We start from the raw sequence: 24,109 nt of genomic DNA, 5'->3' as shown, positions 1-24,109 counted from the left end.
TTTGTTGATTTCGGCTCTCAGGTTGATTATTTTCTGGCGTCTACTCCTCCTTGGTGAGTTTGCTTCTTTTTTCTCTAAAGCTTTCAGTTGTTCTGTCAATTCTGTAATGTGACTTTCCTCCAGTTTCTTCATGTGAGCACTTAGTGCTATGAGCTTCCCTCTTAGCACTGCTTTCAGGGTGTCCTATAAGTTCGGGTATGTTGTGTCTACATTCTCATTAAATTCTAGGAAGACTTTAATTTCTTTTTTTATTTCTTTCTCAACCCAGGAATGGTGCAATTGGGTGTTATTCATTTTCCACGCAAATGTAGGTTTTCTGCATTTGGTATTGCTGTTGAATTCTAGCTTTAATGCATGGTGGTCTGATAACATACAGGGGGTTATTTCAATACTTTTGTAACTGTGGAGGTTTGCTTTGCTGCCAACTATGTGGTCAATTTTTGAGAAGGTCCCATGTGGCGCTGAGAAGAAGGTATATTCTTTTGTGTTTGGATGGAATGTTCTATAGATATCTGTTAAACCCAGTTGTGTCATAACTTCTGTCAGATTCTTTGTTTCTTTGTTAAGTTTCTGTCTAGTGGTTCTGTCCAATGGTGTAAGGGGAGTGTTGAAGTCTCCTACTATAAGTGTGTGTGGTTTTATGTGTGGTTTGAGCTTTAGTAATGTTTCTTTTACAAATGTGGGTGCTTTCGTATTAGGGGCATAGATGTTCAGGATTGAGACTTCATCTTGATGGATTTTTCCTGTGATGAGTATGAAATGCCCTTCTTCATCTCTTTTGATTGCTTTCAGTTTAAAGTCTAATTTGTTAGATATTAGGATTGCTACCCCAGCTTGTTTCTTGAGCCCATTTGATTGGAAAATTTTTTCCCATCCTTTTACTCTGAGGTATCGCCTGTCTTTGAAGTTGAGGTGTGTTTCTTGTAAACAGCAGAAGGATGGATTCTGTCTTCGTATCCATTCTGTTAACCTATATCTTTTTATGGGTAAGTTAAGACCATTGACATTTAGGGATATTAATGTCCATTTTTCATTTGTTCTTCTTTGTTTTGGATTTATTGTTGGTGGTACCATTGGGTATGGATTTTGCCCTCCTGTTTCTTTTTGTGTTTGGTAAAATTAGATTATCTATTTCCAGTGTTTTCGTGAGTGTAGTTATGTTCGTTGGGTTGGAGTTTTCCTTCCAGAGCCTTTTGTAGTGCTGGATTTGTGGATATGTATTGTTTAAATCTGTTTTTGTCATGGAATATCTTGTTTTCTCCATCTATAGTGATTGAAAATTTTGCTGGGTACAGTAGTCTGGGTTGACATCCATGCTCCCTTAGTGCTTGTAGGGTGTCTATCCAAGACCTTTTTGCTTTCAGAGTTTCCATTGAGAAGTCGGGTGTGATTCTGATTGGTTTGCCTTTATATGTTACTTGGCCTTTTTCCTTTGCTGCTCTTAATATTTTCTCTTTATTCTGTAGATTTGGTGTTTTGATTATTATGTGTCGGGGGGGATTTCTTTTTGTGGTCCAGTCGTTTGGTGTCCTGTAAGCTTCTTGTACTTTCATAGGCATATACTTCTGTAGGTTGGGGAAGTTTTCTTCTATGATTTTGTTGAATATGTTTTCTGTACCTTTGAGCAGTGTTTCTTCACCTTCTTCTATACCTATTATTCTTAGATTTGGCCTTTTTACAGTGTCCCATATTTCCTGGATATTTTGTGTTAGGGATTTGTTGGACTTGAGGTTTTCTTTGGTTGATGAATATATATCCTCTAGCGAGTCTTCAGTTGCTGAGATTCTCTCTTCCATCTCTTGAATTCTGTTGGATATACTTACATCTTTAGTTCCTGATCGTTTATCCAGCCTTTCCATTTCCAGCATGGTCTCATTCTGTGTTTTCTTTATTGTGTCTATTTCAGCTTTCATGCTTTGAACTGTTTCAAGAGCTTCCTTCACTTGCTTGGATGTTTTTTCTTGGCTTTCTTTAGATTCTTTAAGGGATTTATTTATTCCTTGAATTTTTTGGTTTGTCTTTTCCTCCAATTCGTTTAATTTTTTGTTTGCTTTTTCTTCTATTTCTTTAAGGAATTTTCTTGTTTCCTCTTTAAAGGTCTCTATCAACTTGCTGAGATAATTTTTGAGGTCCATCTCATCTTCATGCTCTGTGTTGGGCTTTTCAGATCTTGCTGGAGTGGAGTCCCTAGATTCTGGTGGTGTCATATTGGTCTTTTTGTTGTTGAGTGAAATCTTATTCTGTCTTCTCCCCATATCTTCTTTTAGTGGGTGCAGGTGGGGTCTCTCTATCTCCTTTTGTGACCCAGTGATGTGTGGGGGCCAGGAATTCAATGTCCACAACTCTGGATGGTCTTGACGCTCCTAGTAGTCTCCTCACTAGTTCCTAGCTCCTGGGTCGGTCGGCGGAATGGAAGAGTGGGGTGCTAGCAGATTTGGGGTGCAGGGAGATCCTCCCTGCCTGGGCATGTCTGGCCTAAGCCTGCAGGTGCAGGCGGGGATGGGGGGTGGGGGTGGTCGGGGTGTATGATGTTTTGGACTGGAGTCGGGAGCGGGCAGAGACTCACTCACCTAGTTCCTGGGTTGGTCGGTGGCGGAATGCTCAAAGTCCCTTCTTACATCAGGGAAAAATACTAATCCACCATCAGGGGCCCCCTAGAGTGCAGAGGCCTCCTCATTGACATCCATGTTCAGGAGTCTGGATCAGTCCTGTACTGGCCTCTCAGACAGCATCTGGGGTCGCTGTGTTCCCCCTTGTTCAGGCCAGCTGTTTCTGTGGCTTTCACCAGGCTTGTACTGACCCCTTCGATCTTCATTTCTCCCTCTCTGCAACTAAGTTCCAGAGTTCCGTTCAGTGTAAATCTGTGGATGTCTGCCTCGGCTTCCATCAGTTACTGGATGAGGGCTCTAGGATGGCATAAAAAAGTAGTTATCAATCTCATTTTAGGGGAAGGGCATTTTTCTCTCCACCATTGCCTGGATTGTCAGTTCTTGTCATCCTTGTAGGTCTCTGTAAATCTCCCTAGTGCCAGATCTCTCCTTGGACCTAAAATGGCTCCCTCTAATATGGTATCTCTCATCCTGCTCTCCTCTATTCTTCCCCCAACTCAATATTTCTGCTCCTCCATTTCCTCCTCTCCTCTTCTCTTCTCCTGATCTCATTCTTGCATCTCCCTCTCCACTACCCTCATGCTCCCAATTAGCTCAGGAGTTCCTGCCCCTTCCCATTCCTGGGCTCCATGCATTTATCCCCTAGAGTCCTTCATGTTTCCTAATTTCTTTGGTGAAGAGGATTATAGGCTGGTAATCCTTTGCTCTATGTCTAAAATTCATATATGAGTGAGTACATACCATGTTTGTCTTTTTGTGACTGGGTTACCTCACTCAGGATGGTTTCTTCTAGTTCCATCCATTTGCCTGCGAATTTCAAGATTCCATTGCTTTTTCTTCTGAGTAGTACTCCATTGTATAAATGTACCACATAAGACAACAAAAGGACATCAAAGGTATACAAATTGGAAAGGAAGAAGTCAAACTCTCACTATTTGCAGATGATATGCTAGTCTACATAAGTGACCTGAAAAATTCTACCGGGGAACTCCTACAGCTGATAAACACCTTCAGCAAAGTAGCAGGATACAAAATTAACTAAAAAAATCAGTAGCCCTACTTTATACAGATGATAAATGCAATGAGAAAGAAATCAGAGAAACATCACCCTCCATAATATCCACAAACAACATAAAATATCTTGGAGTAACGCTAACCAAAAAAGTGAAAGACCTGTACAGTAAGAACTTTGAGTCTTTATCGAAAGAAATTAAAGAAGATACCAGAAAATGGAAAGATCTTCCATGCTCTTGGATATATCTCTGTAATTTCAAGGTCAGCCTGTTCTACAGAGTGAGTTACAGGACAGCCCAAGATACACAGAGAAACTGTCTTAAAAAAACAAAAAAATACAGTAAGAAGGTCATGTAAAGATGGAAAATACACAGAGTCTCAATACTGTATGTTATTGTGTTGTCTTTTAATTGTTTGACTGTTGAGGAAGGAGCAACAGTTGCTAAAAGACTTTTGATTATAAATGCTGCTGGATTAATCTAATGTATATATTTTGAAAATGTCTTGACTTCAAAATTTAAGTATAAGGACATGTTATTTTGAAAAAGAGGTTCTGCTTTTGTTTCTACAGAAGATGAAAAGTTATGGATTCCTTCCAGAATAATATCATTTGATCAAGCAAGAACCCCTGAAGCCGTGACTCAGGTGATCCAACATCCAACACAGCTGAGACCATTTAGATTCCCAGACCACTACAGCCAGAATTTGGACAGAGTTCTGAGTTTTCTCAGGATCCCCATGGGATTGATAGTGCCCTCAAATAGCAGGAAGCAGTTTGGAGAGAACTAGGCTGAAATTACCAAACATTGTTTATAAATGTTTGTTTTCATTTAAACAGGGTTAGTTATAATGGTTAATGATCATAATCAATCTCTTTCTAAAGACTTCCAGAGGCATCACAATCCCTGACTTCAAACTCTACTATAGAGCTCTAGTAATGAAAACAGCTTGGTATTGGCATAAAAACTGATGGATGGATCAATGGAATACACTCAAAGACCCTGACATTAACCCATACACCTATGAATATCTGAGTTTTTGAAAGAGAAGCCAAAATGTTACAATGGAAAAAGGAAAACATTTTTAACAAATGGTGCTGGCATAACGGGATGTCAGAATATAGGAGATTGCAAATATATCCATATCTATTGCCTTGCAAAAAATTCAAGTCCAAGTGGATAAAGAACCTCGACATAAATTCAGCTACATTAATTCTGATAGAAGAGAAAGTGGGATGTGGCCTTGAACACATTGACAAATGAGACCACTTCCTAAATAGAACAGTTGTAACACAGACACTGAGCATAACAATCAATAAATGGGACCTCTTGAAACTGAGAAGCTTATGTAAAGCGAACGACACTGTCAATAAGACAAAACAACAGCCTTTAGAATGGCAAAATGTCTTTACCAACCCCTCATCTGACAGAGGGCTGATATCCAAAATATATAAAGAACTCAAGAGACTACACGTCAAAATACAAAATATCCCAATTGAAAAATGGGGTACAGAGCTAAACAGAGAATTTTCACCAGAAGAATCTCAATGGCCAAAAGACATTTGAGGAAGTTCTCAACATCCTTAATCATCAGGGAAATGAAAATCAAAACAACTCTGAGATACCATCTTATACCTGTCAGAATGACTAAGATCAAAAATACTGAGACAGCTTATGTTGGAGCAGATATGGAGTCTGGGGAACACTGCTCCACTACTGGTGTAGGAGTGCAAACTTGTATAGCTACTTTGGAAATCAGTATGGTGATTTCTAAGAGAATTGGGAATCAATCTGCCTCAAGACCCAGCAATTCCACTCTTGGGCATAATATACCCCAAAGACACTCAAACATACCGCAGGACATTTGTTCAACAATGTTCATAGAAGCATACTCCCATTTTTGTGAATAGTACAAGTTTGACTTCTTCCTTTCCAATTTCTGTCTTGAGCTCCTTTTGTTGTCCTATTGCTGTAGCTAGAATTTCAAGTACTATATTGAATAGATAAGGAGAGGTGGACAGCCTTGTTCCTGATTTTAGTGGAATCACTGAGTTTTTCTCCATTTAGTTTGATGTTGGTTGATGGCATGATGTATAGTGATTTCATCGTGTTTATATAAGCCCCTTGTATCCCTGATATCTCCAAGACCTTTTCCATGAAAAGGTGCTGGATTTTTGTCTAAGCTTTTTTTAGCATCTAATGAGATGATCACATGTTTTTTCTTTCAGTTTATTTATATGGTGAATTTCATAGACAGATTTCCATATATTGAACTAACCCTGCTGTATATTCCAATCCTAGTTCCCCCCCTCTTCTCCTATTCCACCTACTTCCTCCCCACCTCTCATCTGCCTCCCCTAGGATGTCTACTAAGTCTGTCCTATCATGTCATTGTGGCAGGACCAAGACCCTTCCCCCTCCCCCTGTGCCTAGGGTGAGCAAGGTATCTCTCCATATAGAATGGGCTACACAAAGTCAGTTTGTGCATTAGTGCTTAATCTTGGATCTACTACCAGTGGCTTCATATATTGCCCCAGCTGCACCATTGCCACCTGTATTCAGGGGATCCTCTTTAATCTTATGTAGGCTCATGAATTGTCATACCAGAGTCAGTGATCTCTTATTATCTCCAGTCAACTAATTCTTTGGGTTTCCCCATCATGGTCTTGTGATGGGGAACATCCTTCTGTGTATGTTTATCTTATTGGTTGTTGAATAAAGCACTGTTCAGCCAATGAAGCAGCAAGTTAGGTGGGACTAGGAGTCAAGGAGGATTCTGGGAAATGTAGTAAAGTCTTGTGATCCAGGCAGGAAGTGACATAGCAGGCAGACTCAGAATATAAGCAGGGACAAGCAGGAAGTCATACTCTTTCTCTTCCTCTTCCTCCTGCTCGCTTTTCTGGAGCCACCATGTGAGGCTGACAAGAGAGGACACATGACTCTGGAGTCCTCTATCAGATAATTCTTCATAAAATATATAGATTAAGACATACTAGTCATTGGCCAGCAGCATTGTACCTAATATAAAACTCTGTGTGTTATTTTGGGTGCCCACATGGCAGCAGAGCTCAGGCAGCTTGGTGGAAAGATTTATCATTACAGTCTTGCCTCCTTTTTTCATATTAGCAAATTCCCTCACTTCTATTGTACTCCAGGAGCTCACCCTAATGGTTAGTTTTGGATTTCTGCATCTGCTTCCATCTGTTTCTGGAAGAGGGTTCTAGCTTCTCAGGTGTTGTGGATTGTAGGTTGGGTATCCTTTGCTTTATGTCTGGTATCCACTTATGAGTGAGTATATACTATATTTATCTTTCTGAGTCTGGGTTACCTCACTCAGGATGTTTTTTTTTTCCTGAGTTCATTTGCCTACAAATCCAGGATGTCATTGATTCTTACCTTTGAGTAGTACTCCATTGTGTAAATGTATCACACTTTCTTTATCCATTCTTCTGTTGAGGGTACCTAGGTTGTCTCCAAGTTCTGGCTGTTGAGGTAGGTTGGTTCTTAATTTTCTGAGAAATCACCATCCTGATTTCCACAGAGGCTGTACAGTTTTGCAACCCCACCACCAATGGAGAAGTGTTCCCCTTTCTCCACATCCTCTTTACCATAAGCTGTCATTAGTGTTTTTGATCTTAGCCATTCTGATTGGTGTAAAATGATATTTCAGAGTTTTTAATTTACATTTCCCTGATGACTAAGGATGTTGAGCAATTCCACCATTTGAGATTGTTCTGTTAAGAACTGGATCTGTATCCAAGTTTTTAATTGTATTATTTGGTAGTTTGATCCGTAGTTTCTTGAGTTCTTTTTTTTTGGGGGGGGAGACGGTTTACTTGGCTTACACTTCCACATCACTGTTCATCATCAAGAGAAGTCAGGGCAGGAACTGATGCAAAGGCCATGGAGGGGTCCTGCTTACTAGATTTCTACCTCATTCAGGCTACTTTCTTTTTTTGTGAATGCCTGGCCTTAGCTTGGCTTGATTCTAGCCAACTTTTCTTTTTTTTTCATTCATTTATTTAGCTCATAAATAAAGTCATGCACAATTATGATACATAATACAGTATGTTCACAATGGCATGGCAAAATTAAACCAATTAACGTTATATCACACATATTCATCATTTTTGCTTTGAGAACACTTAAAGTATACTATCTCACAACTTTTAAAATATAGCATATTATTATCAACCATATTTATCATGCTCTCAGTAGACCTCAAGACTTCAGAGAGTACATGACTCTTGTCCAACTGCAGTATTATATCCTTAAACCAATCGTTTCCCCATTGTTAAAAGACCCACGTTGAAGACTAATAGCCACAATTTTGCTCTATGTTCCCATAAGTTCATCATTTCTAGGTTACACATAAAATTGAAATTGTGTGACATTTGTCTTCCAGTGTGCCACTTATTTTTTTTGGCAAGCATATAACTTTGCTACTTACTAAAAATGAAATCAAATTTGCATGCACAGGTGAGCACTCACTGAAACACCTTGGATTCATCATATTTTTAAGTTTAAATTAGCTTATATATATTTATATTTATATAAAAAAGCAATAATGGCAATATGTTATGCATCAATAGCAGCAACAGCTTTTCCAGGTTCTGCAGTCCTTTGAACAAAATTGTAGAGACATCCAGCACACTCCATATAAAAAAACAAAAAAACAAACAAACAACAACAACAAAGTAAAAAACAAAATCCCAGAAAACAGCACAGTTCTGTTACTCTTGTGGTACTTGGCACCATTTTTTTTAAATTAGTTTCTCAGTCATGATCTTGGAGGAAACCATTCTGAGCAACATCATTAAAAACAGCTCTGATAAAGCATGGTCACTACTATGTATCATAAAGCAGGTCCACATATGAGTGAGTACATATCATGTTTGTCTTTTTGTCATTGTGTTACTTCACTCAGAATGGTTTCTTCTAGTTCCATCCATTTTCCTGCAAATTTTAAGATTGCATTGTTTTTTTCCCCGATGAGTAGCACTCCATTGGGTAAATGTACCACATTTTCTCTATCCATTTTTCTGTAGAGGGGCATCTAGGCTGCTTCCAGTTTCTGGATAATACAAATAGTGCTGCTATGAATATCATTGAACAGATGTTCTTGTTGTATGAATGTGTTTATTTTGGGCATATACCTAAGAGTGGAATTGCTGGATCTTGTGGTAGACTGATTCCCATTTTCTTGAGGAGTCACCATACTGATTTCCAAAGCGTCTGTACAAGTTGGCACTCCCATCAGCAGTGGAGAAGTGTTCCCCTTTCTCCACATCCTCTCCAGCATAAACTGTCATTGGTGTTTTTGATTTTAGCCATTCTGACAGGAGTATCTCAGAGTTGTTTTGATTTGCATTTCCCTGATGGCTAAGGATGTTGAACACTTTCTTATGTGTCTTTCAGCCATTTTAGATTCCTCTATTGAGAATTGTCTATTTAGTTCTGTATCCCAGCTCTTTAATAGAGCTTGAAGTCAGGGATGGTGATGCCTCCAGAAGTTCTTGTATTGTACAGGGTTGTTTTGGCTATCCTGGGTCTTTTGTTTCTCCATATACAGTTGAGAATTGTTCTTTCAAGGTCTGTGAAGAATTGTGTTGGGATTTTGATGGGAATTGCATCGAATCTATAGATTGCTTTTGGCAAGATTGCCATTTTTATTATGTTGATCCTACCTATCCAAGAACATGGGAGATCCTTCCATTTTCTGATATCTTCTTTAATTTCTTTCTTTAGAGACTCAAAATTCTTGTGGTACAGTTCTTTCACTTTTTGGTTAGCATTACCCCAATGTATTTTATGTTGTTTGTGGCAATTGTAAAGGGTGATGTTTCTCTGATTTCTTTCTCCACCAATGTATCATCAGCATATAGTAGGGCTACAGATTTTTTTGAGTTAATCCTGTATCCTGTCACTTTGCTGAAGGTGTTTATAAGCTGTAGGAGTTCCCTGGTAGAGTTTTTCGGGTCACTTATGTAGACTATTATATCATCTTCAAATAGTGAGAGTTTGACTTCTTCCTTTCCGATTTGTATTCCCTTGATCTCCTTTTGTTGTCTTTAGAATTTGAAGGACAATATTGAAGAGGTATGGAGAGGGTGGACAGCCTTGTCTTGCCCCTGATTTTAGAGGAATTTCATTGAGTTTCTCTCCATTTAATTTGATGTTGGCTGTCAGCTTGCTGTATATTGCTTTCATTATGTTGAAGTATGTTCCTGTTATCGCTGATTTCTCCAAGACCTTTATCATGATAGGGTATTGGATTTTGTCAAAGGCTTTTTTGGCATCTAGTGAGATAATCATGTGTTTTTTCCCTCAGTCTGTTTATATGATGGATTACATTGATGGATTTTCGTATGTTGAACCATTCTTGCATCCCTGGGATGAAACCTACTTGATCGTGGTGGATGATTTCTCTGATGTGTTCTTGGATTCGATATGCCAGTATTTTATTGAGAATTTTTGCATCAATGTTCATGAGGGATATTGGTCTGTAATTCTCTTTCTTAGTTGTGTCTTTGTGTGGCTTGGGTATCAAGGTTATTGAAGCCTCATAAAAAGAGTTTGACAATGACCCTTCTGTTTCTATTGTGATTTTCACAGTATTTTACTGAGTATTTTTGCATCTATATTCATGAGGGAAATTGGTGTGTAAATATTTTTCTTTTTTCCATTTTTTATTTCTTGATTTCATTTTACATTCAGACCACAGTTCTGTCCCCTACCCCTCCTCCTACTTTTCTTGCCTTCTCCCACCCACAAGCCCACCCACACTCCACCCTTTCTCAAGGGTAAGGGCTTCCAATGAGGAGTCAACATAGTTGGGAATAATAGGTTGGGGCAGGGCCAGGCCCCTCTCTCATGCATTAAGACTGAGCATGGCATCCCACCCTAAGGAATGGGCTTCAACAAGCTAGCTCATGTACCAGGTTTGTATCATGGTCTTACTTCCAGTGACCCCTCTGATAGTCCAAGCTTCACAACTGTATCCCACCTACAGAGGGCCTAGTTCTGTCCCCTGGAGTCTCTAGAGTTGTAGATCTAGTTTCTACAAGCTTGGTTCAGCTGTCTCTGTAGATTTCTCCATCATGATCTTGACCTCCCTTGCTGATATTTTCCCTCCTCCCTCTCTTAGACTGGATTCCTGGATCTGGGCCTAGTTCTTGGTTGTGGATATCTTTGTCTGGTTCTATCAGTCACTGGATGAGGGCTATATGATGATATTTGGGGATATTCATCAGTTGGATTATGGAATAAGTCAGTTCAGGCTCCTCTCTACTATTGCTAGTCTTAGCTGTATCCTCCTTGTGGATTCTTGGGAGTTACCCTAGCACCAAGTTTCTCCGTAAACCTATAAATATAATTTTCAAAGCTCTTCTACTTCATTTCTCCACACCTAGGCCATCTCCTTCCCTCCTGTTCTCATTCTGCCTCCCGTCCTCCCCTCCCATTTACCATCCCCACCCCAGTATGCCTTGTAGATATCATCCAATTTCTCTTCCCACAGTGATCCATATGTCCCTTTTAGTGTCCTCCTTGTTACCTAGCTTCTCTGGAGATGTGGATTTTAATCTGGTTATCCTTTGCTTTACATCTGATATCCACTCTGCCCCCAATCCCACCCATCTCCAGTGACTTCAGAAGCTCACTTGGACACAGACATACTGCACAGAGAGGACTGAGAGGTGAGTGATCAGCTTTCCATCAGTACCACACAGCCACCAGGACCTCAGTCCTGGGGCAAAATCCTGGGCCCTTCCCCCACCCATTTCAGCCACACTAGTATGTTGACAGGAAAGACTCCTGCAAACAGACTACACCAGTAGCCCCCCACCAGGCCATGTAATTCTCTTTCTTAGTTGTGTCTTTGTGTGGTTTGGGTATCAGGGAATTGTAGCATCATAAAAAGAGTTTGGCAATGTCACTTCTGTCTCTGTTGTGTGGAATAATTTGAGGAGGAGCATTGGTATTAGTTCTTCTTGAACATCTGGTAGAATTCTGTGCTGAAACCATCTGGGCCTGTGCTGTTTTTTTTTTTTTTTTTTGGTTGGGAGACTATTGATAACTGTTTCTATTTCCTTAGGTGTTATAGGTATATTTGTTTGTTCTTGGTTTAATTTTGGTATGTGGTACTTATCTAGAAAATTTTCCATCTCCTTAAATTTTTCCAATTTTGTAGAGTATAGGTTTTTGAGGTATGACCTGATAATTCTCTGGATTTCTTCAGTGTCTGTTGTTGTGTCCCCCTTTTCATTTCTGATTTTGTTAATTTGGATATTCTCTCTCTGCCATTTGGTTAGTTGGGTTAAAGGTTTGCCTATTTTGTTGAATTTCTCAAAGTACCAACTCTTTGTCTCATTGATTCTTTGTATTGTTCTCTTAGTTTCTAATTTATTGTTTTCAGCCCTCAATTTGACTTTTACTTGCCATCTACTCCTGGATGAGTTTGCTTCTTTTTATTCTAGCTTGTTCATTTATTTTGTTAATTCACTAGGGTGGGATTGTCTTCAGCTCTTTTATGCAGGAATTTAGTGCTATGAACTTTCCTTTCAGCACTACTTTTATTATGTCCCATAAGTGTGATCATTTTTATTAAATTTTATGAAGTCTTTAATTTCTTTGTTTCTTCCTTGACCCAGTGGTGACTCAGTTGGTCATTGTTCAACTTCTATGAGTTTGTAGGTCTTTTGAAATTAATGTTGCTGTTGAATTCCTACTTTAAGCTGTGGTGATTCCATAGGAGTTGGGGTTATTCCAATATTTTTTTATATCTGTTGAGGTTTGTTTGTTACCAAGTATGTGGTCTATTTTTGAGAAGGTTCTATGAGGTGCTGAAAAGAAAGTATATTCTTTTGTGTTTGTGTGGAATGTTCTGTAGATGTCTGTTAAATCTATTTCAATCATCACATCTGTTAGTTTCCTTATTTTTCTGTTAAACTTCTGTCTGGCAGACATGTCTGGTGGTGAGAGAGGGATGTTGAAGCCTCCCACTATTAGTGTGTGGGGCCTATTTGTAATTTAAGCTTTAGTAATGTTCCTTTTACAAATGCAGGAGCTATTGTGTTTAGTCCATATATATTCAGGGTTGAGACTTCTAATTAAAAATTTAAAGAACAGTTTTAAAAATATTTAAATTTATAAGGCTGTGGGGCATTTGTGATTATAAAATGTTTTGTATTTGGACTTAAAATAAAAGCTAAAAATTATGATCACAGCCATCAGCTACTCAGAAACTTGAATATTGATTTCCTGTTATGTAGCAATACAAAGACCTAGGCAGTCTGGCACTGTGTTTGGAGCAGCTTCTATGCCCATGTGTTTCAATACTTTGGGGGCTACAAAACCTACTTACAGGAAAAGCCTGCATGTCAGCTGTTTGCATTGATAACAACAGGAAAAATTTTATAACGTGGGTCACCACAGCATGTGCAACTATATTAAAAGGTCAAAGCATTAAAAATATTAAAAACCAGTGGCTTAAAAAATGTCTCTTCTTGGGGAGAAGAGGAGGGATCCAGAGGACATGAGGGAGCAGAAAGGTTGAGTCGGGGGGGAGGGGCTGGAGAGAAGGCTCAGAGGTTAAGAGCACTGACTGCTCTTCCAGAGGTCCTGAGTACAATTTCCAACAACCATATGGTGGCTCACAACCATCTGTTATGAGATCTGGTGCCCTCTTCTGGCATGCAGATATACATGGAAGCAGAATGTTGTATACATAATAAGTAAATAAATCTTAAAAAAGGAAAGGTTGAGTCAGGAAGAATAGAAGATAACAAGAATGGAGATACCATAATAGAGGGACACATTTTAGGTTTACAGAGAAATCAGGCACTAGGGAAATGTCTGGAGATCTACCAGACACTATCTGTTAGCTACTTAGATGACACCAGCTAACAATCTAATCTAACAGAGGAGAGGCTACCTTAAATGTCCTCCCCAGATAATGAGATTGATGACTTATTTATATGCCACCTGATAGCCCCCATCCAGCAGCTGGTGGAAGTAGAAGCAGACACCCACAACTAATCACTGAACTGAACTGGAATCCAGTTGCAGAGAAGAACGAATGATGGGCCAAAGGGTCCAGACCAGGCTGGTGAAACCCACAGAAATAGCGGACCTGAACAATGGGGAGCTCTTGGTCCCGAGACTGATAGCTGGCATACCAGTATGGGAGTGATCCAGACCCCAGGAACATGGATTTCAGTAAGGAGACCTCGGAAATCTACGGGACCTCCTGTAGTAGTTCAGTACTTATCCCTAGCATAGGTGTGGAATTTGGGAGCCCATCCCACATAGAGGAATACTCCCTGAGCCAAGACACATGGGGGTGGGCCTAGGCCATATCCCAAAGAATACGATAGACTCTGATGACACCCTATGGAAGGCCTCACCAGCCAGGGGGAGCAGAAAGGATATGTGATAGGTAGGGTTTTAATTGGAGGGAGTGGTAGGGGCGGACAGGAGGGAGAAAGGAACTGGGATTGTCATGTAAAACAATCTTGTTTCTAATTCAAATAAAAAATCTGCAAAAAATGTCTCTTCTCACTCAAGGTCTATTCAGGCTTAAGAATGTATGTCTAGCTTCCTTGTACTGCTAACTTTACTAATCTTAAGCTATCTTCGTAAACTAGGTCATATAAATGTATGTTTTACTAAGAAGAGCTTTGATTCAAAGTCATGGTTTTTATAGCTACACCTAACAGAAATGTAATATAACATCCCAATCTTACGAAAGCTGCTAACCTATTTTAGAATGCTAAGAAATACAAGTTAATAGCCATCCTTATAAATGATCAAGTTTGTTAATTGTAGCCATGTTAAGTACTACTGATATAATTACAGGAATAAACCTTACTTATTCCCTTGTATATGCTTTCAAAAGTTAAGCTTAAAATCAGCAACTAAATACAAAGCTGTTTTTTCAGATATATGTAGGCAGCCCTCAAATACTTCAGGGATCTATAGAATATTGCATTTAACATGTTGATTAACAAGCTTATTATTATCAGAGACTCCCAGATCCTAGAAGTGACCCAAGGTCTTCAAAGAAGATTATGAGGCACCACAATGTCTCCACCTGAATTATGACAAGTTTGACCACTGGGTGAGATGCCTCAATGCAACACCTTCTACCAGGACCCAGCCCACACTGTGGACAAGCAGCCACACACTGGAGAATTTGTTGTACCACTTTTGCCTAGCAAAATAAAGTCAGTCTTTTCCATGTCCCTCTTCCACAGGAGGAAAAAACCCTGCCACCTTATGGGTCTTTGAAGACTTGTTCTGCTATTTCTACCCCCAATGCTATGGAGACCTGGGTATGGCTGATGAGTATGGACTGGTTCCTGTCATTTTCAATAGATTTGGAAGCTGCTGGGTATACACTCAGGTATAATTTATCCATCTTGGATCTCTGATCATATTGACAGCTGGGTTGCCTATAGCTTTGTCAACTTAGCAACAGGCAATCAGGTTCTTCTCCAAGTCTATAACCAGCTTGTTAGCTTATTTTATATATACAAATTAAGTCTTGATATTGGTTCAAAAAAGGCCCGAGGAGATAAAAGCTTATAAGCTTTGAGGGTCTGAAGAAATTATTTGAGATGTAAATGCAAGTTATAAAAATATAAATAAATAATTTAACATATGATAAATGCTTCAGATTGTTTTCCCCTTCCATGGTATGAAAGTTCAGAGTTTAGCATTTAATAGATTTCATAAGCTTGTAGAGCAGTGACAACTTACCACTTAATCACAAGCTCAAGAGTTTGGATTTATTTTGGTTGCCATCTAAACATAAAGGTGCTTCTCATCAGGCCAAGGATATCTCTGTTCAATCTATACCTGGCTGTCAGGATCATTTTACTTAATAAATCCATTTATTGACAACTTGTCTTCCCATCCCTTTTTCCAGTGGGTGCAGGTAGGTCCTCTCCCTCTCCTTGTGGGTATTGGTCTAAGACTACAATGGTGGCAGATGCTGGATGGTTTGGTCTGTCCCCAGGTCTTTCTCCCTGTGGGTGTGGGTCCAAGGCTCCAATGTTGGCTGATGCTGGATGATTTGGTCTGCCCGATGGTCTCTGGGGGACTCAGTGGGCAGGACAGGACTACATGCTCAGGTCAGGGGCTTCCATGGGGGGAGGGGGGAGGAGAAGGCCAAGTACTCACCTCTCTCAGTGGGTGTGGGTCCAAGACTCCAATGGAAGCAGATGTTGGATGTTTTGGTCTGCCCCCCAAGGATAAAATAATTTAAATAAAGAAAGAAAGACTTTTAATTTCAAACTTAAAAATTTCCCTTTTATGGAAAATAGGTGGGAATGTAAGGATTCATGCCTTATGTGCTCCTGCTCCCTGGTACCTGGCAGAATGTACTTAGGCAGGACCCTGGTCATCCAAGGGTCCTATGGATGCTACATCACTGTATATTCTACATGTAGGTGCAAAGGACCCTTTAAAAGGAAAACTCCACCCACTTCTGCTCTCTCCTGCTGTTACTCTGAAGAGGCAGCAGGACTTTTCCTGCCTCCCTCTTCTCTCCTTTCTCTTTCTCCCCATCTCTCTCTCTCTCTTTCTCTTCTCTCCTCCTTCTCACTTCCCTTCCTCCTTTCTCTTCCTTCTCTAATAACACTTCTCACTTAAGCTCTGTCTGCCTGGCATGCTTAGCCCTCACCTGTTGTGGAATCCACAAAGGTCTCCGTCACCCAATATTATAACAATAATACACAACCAAAACACATGTAAGCTCAAAATAGACAGGAAAAGCTATATAAAAATAAAATAAAAATGAGATACAAATTAAAAATGAATGAGCCCTGACAAGACATCATGAGACAAGGAACTCCATAGATGCCACTGAATTCTTTTTCCTGTTGTCTAAGTACTGCTGGATATGTGGCCTACCCTTAAAAGTTGTTTGTTTCTCCAGTGGGTCTTGGAGAAAACCAAATTTTCATTTGTGCTGGTTATCAATTGGAGACAGCTTCTGCAGTGTGGATGGGGACATGCATCCTCTTCTCCTTTCAGCTCTAGGATTCCATCTGGTGCAACCCTCAAAGGCCCTGTGTACTCTGCCTCAGCGAGTTCAAGTGAGATTTGATTGTGTTGATTCAAAGGGCCTTGTTCTCCATCCCTTCTGACACTTACACCTTCTGCCTTCTCTTCCTCGGTATTCCCCGAGCTCTGAGGGGAGAAATCTAATGGAGATGTCCCATTTGGGGATGAATGTTCCAAGGTCTCCCATTCTGTGCAAGATGTCTGACAAACTTTAAGTTTAAAATCTTGACCAGCAGATATGATTTTTCAGACTGCACTAGGATTTGCTTGAAAATGTTCTAGATAGTGTGGGGAATGTAAGGATAGTGCTAAAGAACCCCCAGTCCTATTTTTGAGTGGTCAGAAGAGAAAGAAAGATGTTCTTTGGCAGAGAAGAAAGGTCTTGTGGGGAGTACATTAGATTCTTTCTGATAAAGTAGATGCTGTTGGGACTTGAGTCTGGAAGTTATTCTGTGTGGTTTGCACAGCTCTCTATTGGAAACTGGATATCTTTGCCATCTGAAGGGTTCTGAGGCTTCAGGGTTACAGACTAGATTTGTGACAACCCCCTACCTGAAGTGAGACACTTCCAGCCTCTTAAGTTCAAAACAACAGTCCCCAACAGAACCTATTGCTTTCCCATACCACTTCATATTCTTTCCGACAAAAGCCGCTGAGTCCTGCTCTCATATAAAGTTCTGTACATCTGGGAGATAAGATCTTTGTTTACATAGACTCAAATGCACTGTCTTAGAAACACTTGCTGAGTTGTTCTAGCATACACAGCCCAAACCTCTCAGTATCTTTGTTTTGCCTTGACTGTGTCCATGGAAGTGACAGCTACTAAGAGCACAGCCAGATGGGTAGTGGCAAATCTTTGGTTTTGTAGGTGCAGGGAACGGCATCCTGGCGAAAATAAGCTTTGCTTCCTTGATGAAGCTCTTCATGACCTTGTAGTGAAGAGAATTTCATAGACATACCCCGTGAGGGGTGAACTTGGGGTGCTGATTAAAGTGAAGCTTGAGAGTCTCTTAGAACATGATTTTGCTTCAGATAGCATTTTATAATTCCACTTGGACTTATAATGTACCTTCTCATGTCTTCTAGCCTCCCTTCCCCACAATAAATAATAGACAAATAAGAAAATAGGTTTCTACCTGGCACCAAAGTGTCCTCAGTGTCTGGTTGGTGCACATCTGAAAAGGAGATCTCAGGTCTCTTAGTGCAGTTCTTGGAGGTGAATGCTGTCCCTGCCACACTCCCATCTGGAACATGCCACGCAGGATTTGTGCCACATCTGCAAGGGAGGAATCCTCTGTGTGTCTTCTCTCCTTTGACAGCAGAACATTGTCTTGGGGGTCCAGTGTCTGAGTGTCACAGAGCATGCTTACTGTGTCTAAGGTTTCTCTGGCAGTGATGCTCCATAGCAACTTGGGCCATTTTCTTGCCTGGTGATAGAAAGCACATCAGACTCTTGTTAGTGTTTATTGTTTGTCATGTCCCCATTGTTCCTTTGGGGCTTAGTCACAATGAAATCTAGCCTGACTGACAGTGATGTCTCTTGTACTTCCTAAGTATTCTCTTTGCTTAAGAGCTGGGCTGGCATATCAAAACTTCCTTGAAACAAAAGCACATGTCATTTTGTTACACTATCTGAGCAGATCATTCATATAAAATTACCTGTTATGTTATCTTCCAAATTACATACTACTAAGAATAAGGGGTGAGTTGGAAAATGAGCACGTTGCATTTTTAAAAGATATATTAAAGTTGTTTTAAAAAAGATCACAGATCTAGTGTGAGTGTGTGTGTGTGTGTGTGTGTGTGTGTGTGTGTGTGTGTGTGTGTGTGTGATGCATCTTTGTGACTGCAGAATCCGTAAGATGTGTGATGTGCACTGGATATTGTGGAATTGTATCCTGAGTGCTCAGATCCCCTGGAACTGGAATTACAGACAATTGGAGCTGCCTGCTATGGGTGCTGGGAGTTGAAAACTGGTTCACTGTAAGAGCAGAAAATGCTCTTCAACCATTGAGTTATCTCTCCAATTCCTAAACTGGTTATTTTTTAAACTCATGCTTTGTTACGTTTACTTTTTCTTCTGTCTTGGGATTTTTAAGCAGAGGAGATAATAGGTTCCCCACAGGATAGGGACTTCTCCCTCCCACATTACTTGAAAGCTTTTCCTTACCAACATTTCTTACTTGAGGGCTAGTAGTCCAGAGCTACCTCCTATCTATCCCCTTTCCAATGCAATAGTCTGTCTTTATAATTCTCAAAGCTCAACTCCTAAGGGTTTTTCTCAAGCTCCAGTCTTTCCTGGGGACCAACCTTTTGCCCATACCAGCATCAGCTCAAGCTGCCCAACCATTAGGATATCACATGGGGATGAAATACAAGCTCATCTCTTGCCCTCTACTCTTTGTGTATTTCAGTGTTTGTCCATTCTGATGAAGTCCCTTTGAATCTACAGACCTTCCAGTATTGTGGTTCCCAACCTGCCGGTCATGACCCTTTTGCGGGGTAGAATGACCATTTCACAGGGGTCTCATATCAGAAGTCCTGTATATCAGATATTTACATTATGATTCATGACAACAGCAAAATTACAGTTATGAAGTAGAAACAAAAATAATTTTATGGTTTGGGTCACAACAACTGGACCCAATTGAGGAATTGTACTAAAGGATCACAGCATCAGGAAGGTTAAGAACCACCACTCCAGTGGCCTTGCTTTACATACACACTAGACTTTGAGCATCTTAATCCTACATCCTTTTCAAAGCCCTTTAGGAAATTTGCCTGATGTCTGTCTACTCACTGCTCAGGAGTCTGTTCAATGTGCCTTATTTGGCTCATTTTCCCTTTGTATCCAGTGTTCCATGAAAGCACACACACACACACACACACACACACACACACACACACACACACACGGGAAAAGCAGGTCTACCCAGGTGACATCTCTAAAAGAAGAGTATGGGACTGTGCCCCTTCCTGAAATAAAGGCAGTGATCACCTTTGCATTCTGACCAGTTCCTATGGAGCTTATCTGCCCTTTTCTTAAGAAACCTGATTACAGGCAGTGGTGTAGTCTGTCTTGACAGTCTTCTGGAACATGAAATCCCTCCTATTTCAACTCTATCTGGATGAATCCTACCCTTTCCACATGGTCCAGATCAAAGACCACCTTCTCCATACAGCTGAGGTCAGGTCCATAGTTAGACATCATATTTCCCTGCTGAAGACCAAAAAGGCTGAGCACAATTCCCACAGCCAGGCTGATGTTCTCTGATGTGTCCTTGTCTTCCCTTTGTTCTTCACCCCATCTCTGTCTTGTTCATTTGTCTCCCTACAACTCTTGCATAGAAGGCTGCTAGGCATTTGGTTTTGCTTTAAGCATAAAGTAAATTAACTTTGACATGTGTATTTGAAGCAGAAAAAACTGGACAAATGATAAATGAGTGAAAGACAAAGTGTATCTGTGACAAGCAGACTTCAAAATGTCACTCAGATGCTTCCAAGTGGATTTGCTCATCTTTCCACTTCTAGTGAGGCAAACATTGATGTGAACTTTTAAGGATTACTTTCTCTTCCTTCTGTGGGAGAAGAGGGGTCACAGTAAACTGCAGGAAAAATGGAGGAAGGTTGTAAATTTACTTGAGTAATTAGCATTCTTCAGGCAGACCGTTCCCTTGGGGGAAGGAACTTCCTCACATAGTCAAAGCTGCAGTAAGGAGGAAGAGAAAAAAAGGGGACACATTATCATGGCCACATATGGAAAAAAGTTATATCAAGACAGAGAGCACAGCTGAATGAATCTGGCTGAATACTGTCCTGAAGCATCCAGCAGCTTTGCTTTAATTTTTAACTTTTAGGGACAGAACTCAACCCCCTATTCTTTAAAACAAGAGCTAATAATCTCATATTTGTACAAATATATGATATACAGCACAACTTTTATACAGCCATGGAGAAAATGAACTCACACTTGGAGGAAAATGAAATGCAATCAGAAATCAGTATGTTAAGTGAAATAAGCCCGAGAGAATGACAATTCTGTATGCTTTCTGTCATATTCAGAACCTAGATTTAAAATCATTGCAGAGATCAAATATGAAGAGCTAACATTGAAGACAGTATGGAGAAACTCAGAGTATTGAAAACATTTTCTGTGAAAAGTAGTAGAAAAATTTCCCAGATTGTGGGGCAAAATATGAACAGCCTGTAGTACAGGCAATTAGAATAAATACACTCATGGCTGGAAAATAAATTCAACACACTCTAATGATCAAAGAACTTTATTTTTTCTTCTTGGCACAGGGCCTCACTAGAGATTTCTCTTTGACCTGGAACTCACTATGCGGACCAGGTTGCCCTCAATCTCAATGGCAAACCTACCTCTGTATTCTACCTAGTGTTAAGATTAAATGCCCGTACCAGCACACCTGACTACACAGGAAGTAAAGTTTTACATTTTATTTAAAAATTAGTTTTCATTTTACATACCAACCACACTTACCCCTCCCTCCCTTCTCCTACTCCCTTCCTCTCCCCCTTCCCACCCCCATCCATTCCTGAGAGGATGTAAGGTCCTCCCTGGGGATTCCGCAATGTCTGGCATACCAAGTTGAGGCAGGACCAAGCCCCTTCTCACTGCATCAAGCCTGAGCAAGGCTTCATGCACTGTATCAAGCTTATTCACATCATAGGGAATGAGCTCCAAAAGTCAGTTCATGCAACTGAGTTAGGTCCTGCTGCCACTGCCAGGGGCCACCACAACATATCAAGTCACATAACTGTCACCCACATTCAGAGGGCCTAGTTCAGTCTCATGAAGGTTTCCCAGATGTCAGTCATTATTCCATGAGCTCTCACTAGCTCAGGTTAGCTGTTCCTGTGATTCTCCTTATCATGGTCTTGACCTCATCTTTTCCATATGATCCCTCCTCCCTCTCTTCAAATGTACACCTGAAGCTCAGCCCAGGGCTTGGCTGTGGGTCACTGCATCTGCTTCCATAAGTAATTGGATGGAGGTTCTATGATGACTTTAGGGTAATCACTAATCTGATTAAAGGCAAAGGCCTGTTCAGAACCCTCTTCATTATGGCTATAAGTCTTAGCTGAGGTCATCCTTGTGGATTCCTAAGAATTTCTCTAGCACAAAATTTCTCCCTATCCCAATAATGGCTCCCTATATCAAGATGTCTCTTTTATTGGTCTCCTCCTCTGTCCCTCCTACAACTCAGTCTTTGTGATTCCTCATGTTACCATGCCCCATTCCCTCCCTTATATACTCATCCAAGTTTACCAAGGAGATCTCAACTATTTTCCCTTCCTGGGGCCCTCCATGTGTATCTGTATTATGGTCCCTCTTTTTACCTAGCTTCTCTGGAGTTGTGGAATATAGCCTGATTATCCCTTGCCTTATATCTAATATCCACTTATGAATGAATACATACTATGTTTGTCCTTCTGGGACTGGATCACCTCACTCTGGATGTTTTTTTTTTCTAGTTCCATCCATGTGCCAACTAATTTCCAGATGTCATTGTTTTTTACTGATAAGTAACACTCCATTGTGTAAATATACCACATGTTCATTATCCATTATTTGATTGATGGGCATCTAGGCTGTTTCCAGGTTATAGCTATGACAAATAATGTAGGTATGGACATAGTTGAACAAATGTCCTTGTGGTATGATTATGCTTTCTTTGGGCATATGCTCAAGAATGTTATTGCTGGGCCTTGAGGTAGATTGGTTTCCAGTTTTCTGAGAAACTGCCATACTGATTTCCAAAGTAGCTGTACAAGTTTGCCATCCCACCAGCAGTGGACAAGTGTTTCCCTTACTTTACATCTTCTCCAGTATAAACTGTCTTCAGTGTTTTTGATCTTAGTCATTCTGAGAGGTGTAAGATGGTATCCCAGAGTTATTCTGATTTGCATTTCACAGATGACTAAAGATGTTGAGCAATTCCTTAAGTATCTTTTAGTCATTTCAGTTTCTTTTGCTGATAATTCTGTTTAGATCTGTACCCAATTTTTAATAGGATTACTTGGTATTTTGGTGTATAGTTTCTTGAGTTCTTTATATAATAAGCTGTCTGTTACACATAGTGTTCATGAAGATCTTTTCCCATTCTGTAGGCAGCTGGTTTGTTGTACTGATCTCATCCTTTGCCTTACAGAAGTTTCTCGGTTTCAGGAGGTCCCATTTATTGATTATTGATCTTATAGTCTGTGCTACTGGTGTTATATTTAGGAAGTGGTCTCCTGTGTCAGTGCATTCAAGACTACTTCCCACTTTCTCTTCTATTAGGTTCAGTGTACATAGATTTATGTGGAGGTCTTTGATCCATCTGGACTTGAATTTTGTGCATGGGGATAGATATTTGCATTCTTCTATATGTTAACATCCAGTTATTCCAGCACCATTTATTGAAGATGCTTTCTTTTATTCCATTGTACAACTTTGGCTTCTTTGTAAAAAATAAGGTTTTCATAGGTGTGTAGATTAGTATTAGAGTCTTTGATTTGATGCCATTTATCTTCATGACTGTTTTTATGCCAATGACAAGTTGTTTTTATTACTCTTGCTCTACGATAGAGCTTGAAGTCAGTGATGGTGATTCCTCATGAAGTTCCCTTATTTTACAGCATCGCTTTGGCTGTTCTGGGGTTTTGATTTTTGTCAAAGGCCAGCCTTGGCGACCCCCCATGCCTAGCTAGCCGCCAGCCAGTCTAGTATCCACTCTCTTATCACAGGAGATTCCTGATACCTGCCTGAGAAGCAACTAACACCTATCCCTTCCCCCATTTCCTTAGTTAGTGCTTGAGATTAACACAGGAGATTCTGGATACCTGCCTGAGAACAATTAACTCATCCCTCCCCCCACCTCCTTTTTGTCTGCTTCCTCCTTTCTCTTTAAAAATCCCCTTGGTTTCAATAAAGTGGGCCTTGACAATGGAATCTGTTTGGTCCCGCTCTTTCTTTCTTGCCCATTATTTGCAGGCGTGATCCACCTCAGACTCACGAATTACCGGAGCCCGCAGGATGGGGCAGGTGGCACCCAAACGTTCGGCTCAAGGTATGGATTCTTCGCCGAATGGAGACCCCCCTCCCCAAGGAAACCTCGGTAGTGCACACCGAAAAGGAAGTTCTGCTCGCCGGATTACGACGGACGCTGGTCTGGGAAAAGTTCTCATCGTTCATGAGTGACTGATTCCCTGGTAAGTGCCCCCTTATTCTGTTCGATAATATGGGCCAAAAATTGTCTAAGGAAGTCAAATTCATTAGGGATTTTAAGACTTCTTTTCGGGAAAGAGGAGTTCGAGTAAAATGCAAGGACTTGATTCAGTTTTTTGCCTTCTTGTCAAAAACATGTCTGTGGGTCATTTTAGAAAGCCCAGATATTCATCCCCTAACTTGGGAAA

At 40.4% G+C, this 24,109-nt stretch overlaps 1 long non-coding RNA gene across 1 annotated transcript in view; it reads left to right on the top strand.

Annotated features, from left to right (window-relative positions):
* LOC113838525 overlaps positions 1-24,109 on the top strand; it is a 58,731-nt gene extending 34,622 nt beyond the window's left edge. The window contains exons 2-3 of the long non-coding RNA XR_003488700.2: positions 14,878-15,026; positions 23,688-24,109. This is a non-coding gene — a long non-coding RNA (uncharacterized LOC113838525). The remainder of the gene's footprint in view (positions 1-14,877; positions 15,027-23,687) is intronic.

The sequence above is a fragment of the Cricetulus griseus genome, unplaced genomic scaffold (genome assembly GCF_003668045.3).
Source record: "Cricetulus griseus strain 17A/GY unplaced genomic scaffold, alternate assembly CriGri-PICRH-1.0 unplaced_scaffold_37, whole genome shotgun sequence".
Classification (NCBI taxonomy): Eukaryota; Metazoa; Chordata; class Mammalia; order Rodentia; family Cricetidae; genus Cricetulus; species Cricetulus griseus.
This window is presented reverse-complemented; position numbering and strand designations above follow the sequence as displayed.